Source organism: Neoarius graeffei, chromosome 27 (assembly GCF_027579695.1).
Source record: "Neoarius graeffei isolate fNeoGra1 chromosome 27, fNeoGra1.pri, whole genome shotgun sequence".
NCBI lineage: Eukaryota > Metazoa > Chordata > Actinopteri > Siluriformes > Ariidae > Neoarius > Neoarius graeffei.
In genome coordinates this window covers 22,563,299-22,582,456 of record NC_083595.1, presented here as the reverse complement: position 1 = coordinate 22,582,456, position 19,158 = coordinate 22,563,299, and the positions used below count along the sequence as shown (strand labels likewise).

At 45.8% G+C, this 19,158-nt stretch overlaps 1 protein-coding gene across 1 annotated transcript in view; it reads left to right on the top strand.

Moving 5' to 3' along the window:
- Nucleotides 1-19,158, top strand: part of dgkza (diacylglycerol kinase, zeta a) — a 502,369-nt gene that overhangs the window by 34,119 nt on the left and 449,092 nt on the right. The window lies entirely within an intron of this gene.

The following is a 19,158-nucleotide window of genomic DNA, read 5'->3' as shown; positions in this document are numbered from 1 at the left end:
GAAGCTGTGGAAGGTTTTTCGCGGGGACGCATGCCCCCGCCCCCCTTGGCCGCTGGCGCGAGGGCCCGTCGAGGCCGCTTGCGGCTTTAATTAGGGCCCGAGCCCTATAGGGCGAAGGCCCTATTGTTCTTGTAAGAGTTCACTATTATTCTTCTTCTTCTTCCGTCTTCTTCTTCTTCTTTATTTTTCTCCGCTGTTGGGCCATTTTCGGGGCGCTTGCCATGGGCGAAAACGCACGAAATTTGGCATCAGTTCCGAGAATTGCCACCGCTACTCAGAACCAGAAGCCCAAACTTGGCCGGGGCTCAGGGCCTCTATAGCGCCCCCTAAGTCGTTGTGATTTTGGCCTCCCGCATTAAGGTGCCTGGGTGCCATGTAGTTTGTAGTAGTGGCATGCCATTTGGTACGCATATGTATCTCACTAAGCCGGACAAAAATGTAATGCCAATGCATTAGCCACGCCCAACAGGAAGTGAGGTAATTTCACTTTTGTGCGAAATGCATGGCCATGAGGACGGCGCAACTCCTCCTAGACCGTTCATAGGAATGTCTCCAAAATTGAGACACATCATCTACAGACATGGCTGACAAAAGTTACTAAATACGTTTCACGTAGGATAAACCGTTCAGAAGTTATACGTCAATGAATTTTCGATGCAAAATTTTACATGCTTAAAAATTCATAACAAATCTTCTGATTGCTCAAAACTGCTCATACTTCACACGCAAATCACTCATTGGGCTTCTGAAATGTTACCCAATTTCTGTGATATTTCGCCACTGGGGGCGCTATTTTTGGGCAAAAATTCCAATCTTTCCTCAAATTTGGTCAAACTTCACGGCCACCCTCTTACTACCTCCCATGTCATGTTTACCACATTTTGGGAATTTTCGTCCATGGGGGGCGCTGTTTTTGGCCGTCGCAATTGCTCCAAAACGGGTTTTTGGTTAATAATTCCATAATGCTTTTCCTTCACGCCACTACCTTGTGATAGTACGTTGCTGTTGTAGACACTTATTTTTCCAACTCATAATCGCTCATGTACAGCATAGCGCCACCTACTGACATGGGAAACACCAAAAAATTTATTCTTCAAAAATCTATATCTCATCTTCTATTTACTCAATTGTCATCAAACTTCATACGCAAACTCTTCATAGCTCACCTGACAAATACGCCAAATTTTGTGCACTTTCGCCACTGGGGGTGCTGGTTATGGCAGAAATGATATTGCAGCTTCTGATTTGTCAAACTTGGCAAGCAAACTCTTTTCAAGGCCCTTGTTGGGGCACTTGCCATGGTCGACAATGCTCGAAAATTTGCCCCTTTTTCTTGGACTGCCACCGCTACTGAGAACCAGAAGCCCAGATCCAGTGGGGCCTTGGGGCCTCTGTAGCGCCCCCTAACGTGTTGTGATTTTTGCCTCTCGCATTAAGGTGCCTGGTTGCCATGTAGTTTGTAGTAGTGGCATGCCCTTTGGTACGCATATGTATCTCACTAAGCTGGACAAAAATGTAATGCCAATGCATTAGCCACGCCCCACAGGAAGTGAGGTAATTTCACTTTTGTGCGAAATGCATGGCCACGAAGACGGCGCAACTCCTCCTAGACCGTTCATAGGAACGTCACCAAAATTGATTCACATCATCTACAGACAGGGCTGACAAAAGTTGCTAAATACGTTTCACGTTGGATAAACCGTTCAGAAGTTATACGTCAATCAATTTTCAATGCAGAATTTTACATGCTTAAAAATTCATAACAAATCTTCTAATTGCTCAAAACTGCTCATACTTCACAAGCAAATCACTCATTGGGCTTCTGACATGTTACCCAATTTCTGTGATGTTTCGCCACTGGGGGCGCTATTTTTGGGCAAAAACTCCAATCTTTCCTCAAATTTGGTCAAACTTCACGGCCACCCTCTTACTACCTCCCATGTCATGTATACCACATTTTGGGAATTTTCGTCCATGGGGGGCGCTGTTTTTGGCCGCCGCAATTGTTCCAAAACGGGTTTTTGGTAAATAATTCCATAATGCTTTTCCTTCACACCACTACCTTGTGATTGTTCGTTGCTGTTGTAGACACTTATTTTTCCAACTCATAGTCGCTCATGTACAGCATAGCGCCACCTACTGACATGGGAAAATCCAAAAAATTTATTCTTCAAAAATCTATATCTCATCTTCTATTTTCTCAATTGTCATCAAACTTCACACGCAAACTCTTCATAGCTCACCTGACATGTACGCCAAATTTTGTGCACTTTCGCCCCTGGGGGTGCTGGTTATGGCAAAAATGATATTGCAGCTTCTGATTTGTCAAACTTGGCAAGCAAACTCTTTTCAAGACCCTTATTGGGGCGCTTGCCATGGTCGACAACGCACGAAATTTGGCTCCTTTTTCTTAGACTGCCACCGCTACTGAGAACCAGAGGCCCAGATCCAGGCGGGCCTCAGGGCCTCTATAGCGCCCCCTAACGTGTTGTGATTTTTGCCTCTCGCATTAAGGTGCCTGCTTGGCATATAGTTTCTAGTTATTATTATTATTATTAGGGCCCGAGCACCGTACAGTGCGAGACCCTGTTGTTTTTGACGGATTATTATTATTATTATTTTTATTAGGCCCCGAGCACCGTACAGTGCGAGACCCTATTGTTGCCATGTGTCCAATTCTGTGCTTTGTCGCCATTGTGGGAGTAATGTCTCTTGCCGCAGAAGCTGTGGAAGGTATTTCGCGGGGACGCGTGCCCCCGCCCCCCTTGGCCGCTGGCGCGAGGGCCCGTCGAGGCCGCTTGCGGCTTTAATTATTCTTCTTCTTTATTTTTCTCCGCTGTTGGGCCATTTTCGGGGCGCTTGCCATGGGCGAAAACGCGCGAAATTTGGCGCCACTTCCGAGAATTGCCACCGCTACTCAGAACCAAAAGCCCACACTTGGCCGGGGCTCAGGGCCTCTATAGCGCCCCCTAAGTCGTTGTGATTTTGGCCTCCCGCATTAAGGTGCCTGGTTGCCATATAATTTGTAGTAGTGGCATGCCATTTGGTATGCATATGTATCTCACTAAGCCGGACAAAAATGTAATGCCAATGCATTAGCCACGCCCAACAGGAAGTGAGGTAATTTCACTTTTGTGTGAAATGCATGGCCACGAAGACGGCGCAACTCCTCCTAGACCGTTCATAGGAATGTCACCAAAATTTATACACATCATCTACAGACATGGCTGACAAAAGTTACTAAATACGTTTCACGTAGGATAAACCGTTCAGAAGTTATACGTCAATCAATTTTCACTTCAAAATTTTACATGCTAAAAAATTCATAACAAATCTTCTAATTGCTCAACACTGCTCATACTTCACACCCTAATCACTCATTGGGCTTCTGACATGTTACCCAATTTCTGTGATATTTCGCCACTGGGGGCGCTATTTTTGGGCAAAAAATCCAATCTTTCCTCAAATTTGGTCAAACTTCACGGCCACCCTCTTACTACCTCCCATGTCATGTATACCACATTTTGGGAATTTTCGTCCATGGGGGGCGCTGTTTTTGGCCGACGCAATTTCTCCAAAACGGGTTTTTGGTAAATTATTCCATAATGCTTTTCCTTTACACCACTACCTTGTGATAGTGCGTTGCTGTTGTGGACACTTATTTTTCCACTTCATAATCACTCATGTACAGCATAGCGCCACCTACTGACATGGGAAAAACCAAAAAATTTATTCTTCAAAAATCTATATCTCATCTTCTGTTTACTCAATTGTCACCAAACTTCATACGCAAACTCTTCATAGCTCACCTGACATGTACGCCAAATTTTGTGCACTTTCGCCCCTGGGGGTGCGGATTATGGCAGAAAAGATATTGCAGCTTCTGATTTGTCAAACTTGGCAAGCAAACTCTTTACAAGACCCTTTTTGGGGCGCTTGCCATGGTCGACATCGCACGAGATTTGGCTCCTTTTTCTTAGACTCCCACCGCTACTGAGAACCAGAAGCCCAGATCCAGGCGGGCCTCAGGGCCTCTATAGCGCCCCCTAACTCATTGTGATTTTTGCCTCCCGCATTAAGGTGCCTGGTTGCCATGTAGTTTGTAGTAGTGGCATGCCATTTGGTACGCATATGTATCTCACTAAGCCGGACAAAAATGTAATGCCAATGCATTAGCCACGCCCAACAGGAAGTAAGGTAATTTCACTTTTGTGCGAAATGCATGGCCACGAAAACGGCGCAACTCCTCCTAGACCGTTCATAGGAATGTCACCAAAATTGATACACATCATCTACAGACATGGCTGACAAAAGGTCCTAAATACGTTTCACGTAGAATAAACCGTTCAGAAGTTATACGTCAATCAATTTTCAATGCAAAATTTTACATGCTTAAAAATTCATAACATATCTTCAAATTGCTCAAAACTGCTCATACTTCACACACAAATCACTCATTGGGCATCTGACATGTTACCCAATTTCTGTGATATTTCGCCACTGGGGGCGCTATTTTTGGGCAAAAAATCCAATCTTTCCTCAAATTTGGTCAAACTTCACGGCCACCCTCTTACTACCTCCCATGTCATGTACACCTCATTTTGGGAATTTTCGTCCATGGGGGGCGCTGTTTTTGGCCAACGCAATTGCTCCAAAACAGGTTTTTGGTAAATAATTCCATAATGCTTCTCCTTCACACCACTACCTTGTGGTAGTACGTTGCTGTTGTAGACACTTATTTTTCCAACTCATAATCGCTCATGTGCAGCATAGCGCCACCTACTGACATGGGAGAAACCAAAAAATTTATTCTTCAAAAATCAATATCTCATCTTCTATTTTCTCATTCTTGATCAAACTTGATACACACACTCTTAACAGGTCACCTGACATATGTGCCAAATTTTGTGAACTTTTGCCACTGGGGGCGCTGTTTTCAGGCAACAATTTATATCTCGGCTTCTGATTGGTCAAACTTGATCAAACTTTACAAAACAACTCTTCATAGGTCCCTTGACATGTATACCAAATTTGGTGAACTTTCACCACTGGGGGCGCTCATTGCGCTGTAGCAGTTGCAGGAGAGGTGTTTACAATCATGAGGCACCAGGAGTATGTTGTTTTGGTTGCCTTAAACACACATGACTTGTGGGGAATGGGTAGGCAGTCGGGAGCAAGTGTTGTAGCATAGCGCCACCTACTGACATGGGAGAAACCAAAAAATTTATTCTTCAAAAATCAATATCTCATCTTCTATTTTCTCAATCTTGATCAACCTTGATACGCACACTCTTAACAGGTCACCTGACATATGTGCCAAATTTTGTGAACTTCTGCCACTGGGGGCGCTGTTTTCAGGCAACAATTTATATCTCGGCTTCTGATTGGTCAAACTTGATCAAACTTTACAAAACAACTCTTCATAGGTCCCTTGACATGTATACCAAATTTGGTGAACTTTCACCACTGGGGGCGCTCATTGCGCTGTAGCAGTTGCAGGAGAGGTGTTTACAATCATGAGGCACCAGGAGTATGTTGTTTTGGTTGCCTTAAACACACATGACTTGTGGACCACTGGGGGCGCTCATTGCACTGTAGCAGTTGCAGGAGAGGTGTTTACAATCATGAGGCACCAGGAGTATGTTGTTTTGGTTGCCTTAAACACACATGACTTGTGGGGAATGGGAAGGCAGTCGGGAGCAAGTGTTGTAGCGTTACATACAGACTAATAGATGTCTAACAGAAGACAATCCTATGTAGCTATAGCTTGGTGACTGATGAGGTAAATACATTAATTTGGTTGGGAAGCCATGGCATAAAATGTTCTGTCCATGACAACATCTCAGCGCACCGTGTACTCTGTGTCCAATTCTGTGCTTTGTCACCATTGTGGGAGTAATGTCTCTTGCCAAAGAAGCTGTGGAAGGTATTTCGCGGGGACGCATGCCCCCGCCCCCCTTGACCGCTGGCGCGAGGGCCCGTCGAGGCCGCTTGCGGCTTTAATTGAAGTTGCTCTTGATAGTAGTTCAGGGTCTGAGGACTTAGCCTGGCTATTTATGCTTGTTTATTTTCGTTTTGTACAGTTTTTGTTTTTGTATATTTTTTCATGCATGCTTGTCATTGTAAATATTTACACATTTGTAAAAAAAGAGAAAAAGAAATGATAAACAAAGCCTTTTCATTGAAAACTATTTGGTCTCCTCCGTCTTCTCCGCTGCTGTGGCTATCCTGCCACAATCACGGTAATCACGTTATCAAATTCAATAGATGTGGCCACATTATCGCCCATTTCAACATGTTTTTGTTGTTTGTTTACATCTACATCTGCCAAAGCTACGTTGCGATGTGGAATTTTCTGAAAGGTGTACAGAAACCGCCAGAGACGGGGACAAAGCGACCTCGGTCTGGAGAGGAGAAAAAGGCCGCCGATAAAGCGTACGAGAAGGAGAAATGACAAAGGACTTATCAGCAAACGTCAGAGCAGGGTAGGCCTTGGCTACGATACGATTTTTAAAGGTGCCCTTCCACCAAAAACGTTTAATACTGGCTCTTTTTGAAATACCATAGTTCACTCCGAGTTGCATATGCATGCTGCATGTGAAAATGTAATTCTACTCCTCCTAATACTCATAATACATAACGTATTAGCTTATGAAAGAAAATAGTCGGAAAAACGAGCGAATCTGAAAAAGCCCTACGAACTTGCGTCACTTCGAAAATTAGTATTCATGGCCTCGCCCACCTTGGCTTGCGACCGCCCATGGGAATAAAGTTCGGATTTAAGCGCGAGGAGAGATAGCAGAGCCCATCTCGTCAGTAGCTAACGAAGAGGACCTAGCAGCAAGTTGAAAACATGTCTGAACAAGTTCGTGCCTGTGTTATTTGTGACAGTAACACATCAACGTTGCATGTTTGGGGAGGCTGGGACCTCCCCTGCGCGAGTTACGAGCGTTCAAAGTCGGGCTGGAGTCGCCAACAGAAACGAAACCTAAGCGGAGCGCCGTGGCTCGCCTCGGGGTGAATTATGTCCTGAGGCGCGGGGCTAGCCCATCCTGGCAGCACTGGTTCGTTGGGGAGAGGGCAGAGGTCTCTGGCTGCCAAGTTTGGGGAGGCTGGGACCTCCCCTGCCCGAGTTACGAGCGTCCAAAGTCGGGCTGGAGCCGCCGACAGAAATGAAACCTAAGCGGAGCAACGTTGCAAGATAGAGCTGAAGAAGAAATGGTTGGAATTTATCTTTGGAACACCACCAGCGAAGTATAATGCAACGTTAGTACTGTTCTGATCATTTCAACCACAGTGACTTTTCAAACTTCGGTGCCTTCAGTAGTGGTTTTGCTTCGAGGTTGTTTTTAATACTTGGATCTGTACCGTCAAGACGATCAACCACCAGCTCACAAGCTGTAAGTAAAACATGAACTTTTTGTTCAAAGGTTTTTGTTACAAAATAGCACGTTCATATTCTCCACGTTAACATGCATGACATGGTCACAAGCTAGGCAGGGATGAGAGTTTTCCACTTTTTGGCGGATTTCCGCTTTTTCTGAGTAAAAAACGACCTTTTTATATTATGCCAAATCCGTTGAGAATTTTTTTTTAATTAATTTCGGGGGGCTGGGGTATGTTCCTTCATGCTGTTCAAACTTTAACAACTCCAACGATGTTTACACATTATTTGTAAGTCGCCATCTTGAGTCTCGTTTAAATCTCGTTGAATGTGATGTAAAATTCGTGTTATCTACATTGTTATTGGTCAAAACATCGATGTCGAGACCATAATAGCCAGTCAAAACAGTTTTTACAAAGACACCCACATCCGCTTGTTCTGACCCACTGGAGGTAGCGTCACAGTGCTGTTAGCCAATCAGAGGTAACACGTTTACATGTCATGAATATTAAGGAGTAAGAGCTGAAATCCTATCGTTCTCCCACCACCCACTCCTCCACCAAACTATAACAGCCTGAAACAGGAGAACCACAGCATTTTTTTTTTTTTTTTCACCAAAACCGGCTCACGGGGCATTCATTCATACAAGAGACCACCGCACAATTAATGAAAAAACACAGTGTGTGTGTGTGTGTGTGTGTGTATATATATATATATATATATATATATATATATATATATATATATACACACATACATACATACACACATACACATATATATATATATATATATATATATAAAATTGTGTGTATGTGTGTGTATATATATATATATATATATATATATATATATATATATATATATAATGTTTATATATGTGTGTGTGTGTGTGTGTGTGTATATATATATATATATATATATATATATATATATATATATATATATATACACACACACATATATATAAACATATATATATATTAATATATATACACACACACACACACACACACACACACACACACATATATATATATATATATATATATATATATATATATATATATATATATATATATATGTGTGTGTGTGTGTGTGTGTGTATATATATGTGTAAAAAATCTCCTTCTCACCCCCGGCGGGGGGGTGGTATCCATGTCATCCTCAAGCTCGGGTCCTCTACCAGAGGCCTGGGAGTTTGAGGGTTCTGCGCAGTATCTTCGATGTTCCTAGGACTGCGCTCTTCTGGACTGAGGCTTCAGATGTTGTTCCTGGGATTTGCTGGAGCCACTCTCCCAGTTTGGGGGTTACTGCCCCAAGTGCCCCCACTACCACGGGGACCACGCAACCCTTGACCTTCCACATCCGTTCCAGCTGCTCTTTCAACCCTTGATACTTCTCAAGTTTCTCATGTTCCTTCTTCCTGATGTTGGCGTCAGCTGGGATCGCCACATCTATCACCACCACCCTCTTCTGCTCTTTGTCCACCACCACTATGTCCGGTTGGTTAGCCAGGATCTGTTTGTCAGTTTGGAAGCTGAAGTCCCACAGAACCTTGGCCCTGTTGTTCTCAGCCACCTTCTGTGGTATGGCCCATTGGGACTTGGGTACTTCTATTCCATACTGGTTGCAGATGTTCCTGTATACTATCCCAGCCACTTGGTTGTGCCTCTCCATGTACGCTGATCCAGCTAGCATCTTACACCCTGCTACTATGTGCTGGACTGTTTCAGGGGCTTCTTTGCACAGTCTGCATCTTGGGTCTGATCTACTCTGGTAGATCCTGGTCTCTATGGCTCTTGTGCTTATGGCCTGTTCTTGTGCTGCCATGATTAGTGCCTCTGTGCTGTCTGTCAGTCCTGCATTATCCAGCCACTGGTAGGATTTCTTGATATCAGCCACTTCCTCTATCTGACGGTGGTACATGCCATGTAGGGGTTTGTCCCTCCAGGTTGTCTGTTCCTCCTCCTCCTCTGCACTCTCATCAGGGTTCTGCTGCCTGAGACATTCACTTAGCAGTTCATCCTTTGGGGCCATCTTTCTGATGTATTCTCGGATTTTCGATGTTTCATCCTGGACCGTGGTCTTGATGCTCACTAGCCCTCGGCCTCCCTCTTTCCGCTTAGTGTATAGTCTCAGGGTGCTGGACTTGGGGTGGAACCCTCCATGCATGGTGAGGAGCTTTCGAGTCTTGATATCTGTGGCTTCTATCTCCTCCTTTGGCCAGTTTACGATACCAGCGGGGTATCTGATGACTGGTAGTGCGTACATGTTGATGGCTCGGACCTTGTTCTTACCATTCAGCTGACTTTTCAGGACCTGCCTTACTCTCTGGAGGTATTTGGCTGTGGTTGACTTCCTTGTGGCTTCTTCATGGTTTCCATTAGCCTGTGGGATGCCAAGGTACTTGTAGCTGTCTTGGATATCACCTATGTTCCCCTCTGGTAGGTCAATCCCCTCAGTCCGGATCATCTTGCCTCTCTTTGAGACCATCCGGCCACACTTGTCCAATCCGAATGACATCCCTATGTCATCGCTGCAGATCCGGGTGGTGTGGATCAGCGAGTCTATTTCTCGCTCATTCCTGGCATACAGCTTGATGTCATCTATGTAGAGCAGGTGGCTGATTGTTGCCCCACTACGGAATCGGTACCCGTAGCCGCTCTTCGTGATGATCCGACTGAGGGGGTTCAGGCCTATGCAGAACAGCAGTGGTGATAGCGCATCTATATATAATATGTATATATGTATATATGTGTGTGTGTATATGTATGTGTATACGTACGTGTGTGTGTGTATGTGTGTATATATATATATATATATATATATATATATATATATATATATATATATATATATATATATACACACATATATACACACACACATATATATATATATATATATATATGTGTGTGTGTGTGTATATATATATATATTTTATATATGTGTGTGTGTGTGTATACACACAGTATCTATCTATCTATCTATCTATCTATCTATCTATCTATCTATCTATCTATCTATCTATAAATAAAGGCATGCCGTTCAGTTCAGGAAATTAATCTTTGAATATATGGAATGAATCCCCGAATATATTGAATGAAACTTTGAATATATGGAATGAATCCCCGAATATATTGAATGAAACGTTGAATATATGGAATGAATCCCCGAATAGGCGGCACGGTGGTGTAGTGGTTAGCGCTGTCGCCTCACAGCAAGAAGGTCCTGGGTTCGAGCCCCGGGGCCGGCGAGGGCCTTTCTGTGTGGAGTTTGCATGTTCTCCCCGTGTCCGCGTGGGTTTCCTCCGGGTGCTCCGGTTTCCCCCACAGTCCAAAGACATGCAGGTTAGGTTAACTGGTGACTCTAAATTGACCGTAGGTGTGAATGTGAGTGTGAATGGTTGTCTGTGTCTATGTGTCAGACCTGGCGACTTGTCCAGGGCGTACCCCGCCTTTCGCCCGTAGTCAGCTGGGATAGGGTCCAGCTTGCCTGCGACCCTGTAGAAGGATAAAGCGGCTAGAGATAATGAGATGAGATGAGAAACTTGGAATATATTGAATGAATCCCCGAATATATTGAATGAAACTTTGAATATAGAATGAATCCCCGAATATATTGAATGAAACTCTGAATATATGGAATGAATCCCCGAATATATTGAATGTAACTTTGAATATATTGAATGAAACCTTGAAAATATGGAATGTAACTTTGTATTCTGCCCCCGCTCCCACAGCTCGGCAGACTGACAACAGGTCCCAAGAAAAACTCTGACTCAGAGGAGAGTATTAGAGTATATTGAGAAACGCTGTAAAACTTGACAAACAAAATTTACAAATTAGTTTTATATACAGAAAATACCGTTATACAAATATGATCCACGAGGGAAATGACTTTGTTATCGTAGCTTCGTTGCACATAAAAGAAGTAAACACTAATAAAACCACAAGCATTCGCCGGAGTGTTAACAATGTCTTTATTGTTTAAAATAGCCGCAACCAAATCCCGAGCCGACTGACTCATTTTTGCTGCAGGACGGCGGCAGTGCCTTCATGACGTCAGCCAAGTTTCATTCCATATATTCAGAGTTTCATTCAATATATTCGGGGATTCATTCCATATATTCAGAGTTTCATTCCATATATTCAAAGATTAATTTCCTGAACAGCATGCCATACTCATATATATCGTCTCGTCTTCTTCCGCTTTATCCGGGACCGGGTCGCGGAGGCAGCAGTCTAAGCAGGGAAGCCCAAACTTCCCTTTCCCCAGACACCTCGGCCAGCTCCTCGGGAAGAACACCGAGGCGTTCCCAGGCCAGCCGAGAGACATAGTCCCTCCAGCGTGTCCTGGGTCTTCCCCGGGGCCTCCTCCCGGGGGGACATGCCTGGAACACCTCCCGAGGGAGGTGTCCAGGAGGCATCCGAAAAAGATGCCCGAGCCACCTCAGCTGATTCCTCTCGATGTGGAGCAGCAGCGGCTCTACTCCGAGCTCCTCCCGAGTGACTGTGCTTCTCACTCTATCTCTAAGGGAGCGCCCAGCCACCCTGCGAAGGAAACTCATTTCGGCCGCTTGTATCCGCGATCTTGTCCTTTCGGTCATTACCCAAAGCTCATGACCATAGGTGAGAGTCGGAACGTAGATCGACCGGTAAATTGAGAGCTTCGCCTTTTGGCTCAGCTCCTTCTTCACCACGACGGACCGGTAAAGCGACCGCATCACTGCGGAGGCTGCACCGATCCGCCTGTCGATCTCACGCTCCATCCTTCCCTCACTCGTGAACAAGATCCCGAGATACTTAAACTCCTCCACTTGAGGCAGAACTTCTCCACCAACGTGGAGAGGGCAAGCCACCCTTTTCCGGTCGAGAACCATGGCCTTGGACTTGGAGGTGCTGATTCTCATCCCAGCCGCTTCACACTCGACTGCAAACCGCCCCAGTGCATGCTGAAGGTCCTGGTTTGAAGAAGCCAACAGGACAACATCATCCGCAAAAAGCAGAGATGAAATCCTGTGGTTCCCAAACAGGATTCCTTCTGGCCCCTGGCTGCACCTAGAAATTCTGTCCATAAAAATTATGAACAGAACCGGTGACAAAGGGCAGCCCTGCCGGAGTCCAACATGCACTGGGAACAGGTCTGACTTACTGCCGGCAATGCGAACCAGACTCCTGCTCCGTTCGTACAGGGACCGGACAGCCCTTAGCAAAGAGCCCCGAACCCCATACTCCCGAAGCACCCCCACAGAATACTACGGGGGACACGGTCGAATGCCTTCTCCAGATCCACAAAGCACATGTGGACTGGTTGGGCAAACTCCCATGAACCCTCGAGCACCCTACGAAGGGTATAGAGCTGGTCCAGTGTTCCGCGACCAGGACGAAAACCGCATTGTTCCTCCTGGATCCGAGGTTCGACTATCGGTCGAATTCTCCTCTCCAGTACCCTGGAGTAAACCTTCTTCGGGAGGCTGAGAAGTGTGATTCCCCTATAATTGGAGCACACTCTCCGGTCCCCTTTCTTAAAAAGAGGGACCACCACCCCAGTCTGCCACTCCAGAGGCACTGTCCCTGACCGCCACGCGATGTTGCAGAGGCGTGTCATCCAAGACAGCCCCACAACATCCAGAGACTTGAGATACTCAGGGCGGATCTCATCCACCCCTGGTGCCTTGCCACCGAGGAGCTTGCAAACCACCTCAGTGACTTCGGCTTGGGTAATGGACGAGTCCACCTCTGAGTCATCAGCCTCAGTCTCCTCAGTGGAAGACATGACGGTGGGATTGAGGAGATCCTCAAAGTATTCCTTCCACCGCCCGACAATGTCCCCTGTCGAGGTCAACAGCTCCCCACCCGCACTGTAAACAGTGTTGGCAGAGTACTGCTTCCCCCTCCTGAGGCGCTGGACGGTTTGCCAGAATTTCTTCGAGGCCGACCGATAGTCCTTCTCCATGGCCTCCCCGAACTCCTCCCAGTTCCGAGTTTTTGCCTCCGCAACTGCCCGAGCTGCAGCACGCCTGGCCTGCCGATACCCGTCAGCTGCCTCGGGAGTCCTGGAGGTTAACATGGCCCAATAGGACTCCTTCTTCAGCTTGACGGCATCCCTTACTTCTGGTGTCCACCACCGGGTTCGGGGATTGTGGTGGTATCCATGTCATCCTCAAGCTCTGGTCCTCTACCAGAGGCCTGGGAGTTTGAGGGTTCTGCGCAGTATCTTCGATGTTCCTAGGACTGCGCTCTTCTGGACTGAGGCTTCAGATGTTGTTCCTGGGATTTGCTGGAGACACTCTCCCAGTTTGGGGGTTACTGCCCCAAGTGCCCCCACTACCATGGGGACCACGCAACCCTTGACCTTCCACATCTGTTCCAGCTGCTCTTTCAACCCTTGATACTTCTCAAGTTTCTCATGTTCCTTCTTCCTGATGTTGGCGTCAGCTGGGATCGCCACATCTATCACCACCACCCTCTTCTGCTCTTTGTCCACCACCACTATGTCCGGTTGGTTAGCCAGGATCTGTTTGTCAGTCTGGAAGCTGAAGTCCCACAGAACCTTGGCCCTGTTGTTCTCAGCCACCTTCTGTGGTATGGCCCATTGGGACTTGGGTACTTCTATTCCATACTGGTTGCAGATGTTCCTGTATACTATCCCAGCCACTTGTTTGTGCCTCTCCATGTACGCTGATCCAGCTAGCATCTTACACCCTGCTACTATGTGCTGGACTGTTTCAGGGGCTTCTTTGCACAGTCTGCATCTTGGGTCTGATCTACTCTGGTAGATCCTGGCCTCTATGGCTTTTGTGCTTATGGCCTGTTCTTGTGCTGCCATGATTAGTGCCTCTGTGCTGTCTGTCAGTCCTGCATTATCCAGCCACTGCTAGGATTTCTTGATATCAGCTACTTCCTCTATCTGACGGTGGTACATGCTATGTAGGGGTTTGTCCCTCCAGGTTGTCTGTTCCTCCTCCTCCTCTGCACTTTCATCAGGGCTCTGCTGCCTGAGACATTCACTTAGCAGTTCATCCTTTGGGGCCATCTTTCTGATGTATTCTCGGATTTTCGATGTTTCATCCTGGACCGTGGTCTTGATGCTCACTAGCCCTCGGCCTCCCTCTTTCCGCTTAGTGTATAGTCTCAGGGTGCTGGACTTGGGGTGGAACCCTCCATGCATGGTGAGGAGCTTTCTAGTCTTGATATCTGTGGCTTCTATCTCTTCCTTTGGCCAGTTTACGATGCCAGCTGGGTATCTGATGACTGGTAGTGCATACATGTTGATGGCTCGGACCTTGTTCTTACCATTCAGCTGACTTTTCAGGACCTGCCTTACTCTCTGGAGGTATTTGGCTGTGGTTGACTTCCTTGTGGCCTCTTCATGGTTTCCATTAGCCTGTGGGATGCCAAGGTACTTGTAGCTGTCTTGGATATCACCGATGTTGCCCTCTGGTAGGCCAATCCCCTCAGTCCGGATCATCTTGCCTCTCTTTGAGACCATCCGGCCACACTTGTCCAATCCGAATGACATCCCTATGTCATCGCTGTAGATCCGGGTGGTGTGGATCAGCGAGTCTATTTCTCGCTCGTTCCTGGCATACAGCTTGATGTCATCCATGTAGAGCAGGTGGCTGATTGTTGCCCCACTACGGAATCGGTACCCGTAGCCTCTCTTCGTGATGATCCGACTGAGGGGGTTCAGGCCTATGCAGAACAGCAGTGGTGATAGCGCATCTCCTTGGTATATGCCGCACTTGATGTTGACTTGGGCAATGGGTTTTGAGTTGGCCTCTAGGGTTGTCTTCCACATTTCCATTGAGTTCTGGATGAAGGTCCTTAGGTTCCTGTTGATCTTATACAGTTCCAGACATTCCAGTATCCATGTGTGTGGCATTGAGTCGTAGGCTTTCTTGTAGTCAATCCAGGCAGTGCACAGGTTGGTCTGTCTCTTCTTACAGTCTCGGGCGACTGTTCTATTGACCAGTAGCTGGTGCTTGGCTCCTCTGGTGTTACTGCCAATTCCTTTCTGTGCCTCGCTCATGTATTGAGCCACATGCTTACTCATTTTTGCCGCAATGATGCCTGACAGGGCCTTCCATGTTGTGCAGAGACAGGTAATTGGCCAGTAGTTGGATGGGATGGGTCCCTTCTGGGGGTCCTTCATGATTAGGACTGTCCTGCCTTGGGTTAGCCATTCTGGGTGGGTCCCATCCCTCAGCAGCTGGTTCATCCCTCAGCAGCTGGTTCATCTGTGCTGCTAGGCGTTCATGGAGTGCAGTTAGCTTCTTCAGCCAGTACATATGGATCATATCGGGGCCTGGTGCTGTCCAGCTCTTCATCTTTGACACTCTTTCTTGGACGTCTGCCATTGAGATGGTTACTGGTTCTTGTTCTGGGAGGTTGCTGTGGTCAGCTCTTAGGTCCACTAACCATTGGGTATCGGTGTTGTGTGATGCCTTTCTTTCCCAAATGTCTTTCCAGTATTTTTCCACCTCAGCTCTTGGTGCGTCTGACCGGTTGTTGTTGTTGTTCCCCTGCCACTGAACCTTGGCTGGTTCAGTGGAGAACAGCTTGTTTATTCTCCTGGCCTCTCCCTCCTTAGTGTATCTCTTCAACCGGGTGGCCAGAGCTGTTAGTCGCTGTTTGGCAGTTTCGAGTGCCTCTGGTATGGAGAGTGAGTTGTACTTCCTGGGTGCCCCTTTATTCACCATGTTCCCTTTCTGTAGTTCAGCTAGCTGGCTAACTTCTCTCCGTGCTGCCTTTATCTTGGCCTCTAATCGTCTCTTCCATGGTGGATACTGTTTATGTCCCGAGCCCACCTTCTGTCCAAGCATCTCCATGATTACTGTTGCTGTACTGTGTATCAGCTTGTTGGTCTCAGTGACCAACTCGGCTTCGGTATTCGTCGGGGGCTCCAGGTTTCCAGTTGGGTCACGATCTTCCTTCTCAGGTCAGCAGCTCTTGTGTTGAGGCTGTTAGCTGTTGGGGCTTGGTACCCAATCTCTGGTTGTGGGAATGATGACATCTCCCCGCTGACCTGTCTTCCTGGCTCCCCCAGTAGCATCGTTGTTGTATTTCATTAATCTCTAGTTGTGGTAGTAGATTTCGATTACGGATGTTGGAACACTGGGCTAATAGCTGTTTCTTTGTTAGCCTTGATTGTGGGTTTCGAAGTATCCAATGGTCCCACATTCGCTGCATGTATCCCCTCTCTATGTATAGTAGCATTCCAGCAAATCCGTATTTTCTGTCCTCGTCCATCGATGTCTTGTTCCAGTAGCCCATTTCTCATCAGTTTGCCCTGGTTCCCTAGCAACTGACGCAGACCCTGTTGACCTGGGCGACGTCTGAGCCGGTATGGCTCTATCAGTTATGTCTTTACTCATTCCTGAGGTAGGCTGATATATCATGAGGGGTCTTGCCTAAGGACCCTTACTGGATGATGTTTTGCCCCGACCGGGATTCGAACCCCGATCTCCTGCGTCGTAGTCAGTGAGCATTACCACTGTACTATCCAGCTTTTTTTTATATATATATATAAATATAAAAAAAATCTATATCTCAGGGCTTTATATTAGCGCCCGCCAAATGCGGGTAATGACTTTTAGTCCCACTAGTCACTTTGGCGGGTGGTTTATTCTGTGGTATGATGATATATTTTAATTGTAGTTTTCTCTGAAGGCATCTGATATAATAAACGCATTGCAATGTGATATTATGCGCCTACAACTCCCATGAGCACCTGCATAAACATTGTGACACAACATGTTACAACCCTGGTTCCAAAAACGTTGGGACAAAGTACAAATTGTAAATAAAAACGGAATGCAATGATGTGGAAGTTTCAAAATTCCATATTTTCTTCAGAATAGAACATAGATGACATATCAAATGTTTAAACTGAGAAAATGTATCATTTAAAGAGAAAAATTAGGTGATTTTTTTAAATTTCACAACAACAACACATCTCAAAAAAGTTGGGACAAGGCCATTTTTACCACTGTGAGACATCCCCTTTTCTCTTTACAACAGTCTGTAAATGTCTGGGGACTGACGAAACAATTTGCTCAAGTTTAGGGATAGGAATGTTAACCCATTCTTGTCTAATGTAGGATTCTAGTTGCTCAACTGTCTTAGGTCTTTTTTTGTCGTATCTTCAGTTTTATGATGCACCAAATGTTTTCTATGGGTGAAAGGTCTGGACTGCAGGCTGGCCAGTTCAGTACCCGGACCCTTCTTCTACGCAGCCATGATGCTGTAATTGATGCAGTATATGGTTTGGCATTGTCATGTTGGAAAATGCAAGGTCTTCCCTGAAAGACATGTCGTCTGGATGGGAGCATATGTTGCTCTAGAACCTGGATATACCTTTCAGCATTGATGGTGTCTTTCCAGATGTGTAAGCTGCCCATGCCACACGCACTAATGCAACCCCATACCATCAGAGATGCAGGCTTCTGAACTGAGCGCTGATAACAACTCGGGTCGTCCTTCTCCTCTTTAGTCTGAATGACACGGCGTCCCTGATTTCCATAAAGAACTTCAAATTTTGATTCATCTGACCACAGAACAGTTTTCCACTTTGCCACAGTCCATTTTAAATGAGCCTTGGCCCAGGGAAGACGTCTGCGCTTCTGGATCATGTTTAGATATGGCTTCTTCTTTGAACTATAGAGTTTTAGCTGGCAATGGCGGATGGCATGGTGAATTGTGTTCACAGATAATGTTCTCTGGAAATATTCCTGAGCCCATTTTGTGATTTCCAATACAGAAGCATACCTGTATGTGATGCAGTGCCGTCTAAGGGCCCGAAGATCACGGGCACCCAGTATGGTTTTCCAGCCTTGACCCTTACGCACAGAGATTCTTCCAGATTCTCTGAATCTTTTGATGATGTTATGCACTGTAGATGATATGTTCAAACTCTTTGCAGTTTTACACTGTCAAACTCCTTTCTGATATTGCTCCACTATTTGTCGGCGCAGAATTAGGGGGATTGATGATCCTCTTCCCATCTTTACTTCTGAGAGCCGCTGCCACTCCAAGATGCTCTTTTTATACCCAGTCATGTTAATGACCTATTGCCAGTTGACCTAATGAGTTGCAATTTGGTCCTCCAGCTGTTCCTTTTTTGTACCTTTAACTTTTCCAGCCTCTTATTGCCCCTGTCCCAACTTTTTTGAGATGTGTTGCTGTCATGAAATTTCAAATGAGCCAATATTTGGCATGAAATTTCAAAATGTCTCCCTTTCGACGTTTGATATGTTGTCTATGTTCTATTGTGAATACAATATCAGTTTTTGAGATTTGTAAATCATTGCATTCCATTTTTATTTACAATTTGTACTTTTGTCCCAACTTTTTTGGAATCGGGGTTGTAGAATTATTTAGACCGTTTGTTAGTGTCTCAGATAAAATCAGTGATACGGTAACTTGTGGTCAATGAACGAAGCAACAAAGTTGCTGACGGCTGGCGAGCGCACGATGTGGCGGCATATAGCTGGAGTTTCGAACCCTGCTGTTCAGGAAAAAAGGGGCAGAGATGAGCAGGGCCGGAGCAGCATTTTAAAATCACCGAGGTCTGTGATGCGCAATACGCGCACTGAAAAATTTTTTCGACATATTTAAATGAGAGGGGTGAATTACACGTCATACAAGAGATCTATTCCTGAAATTACTTTTAATGGTGTTTGAACTGAATATCATCACTTTTGAAAAAAAAATCATGTATGTGGCAAGAGTAAGAATAATTTAAGCTTGTTTAATGGTTTGATCTGG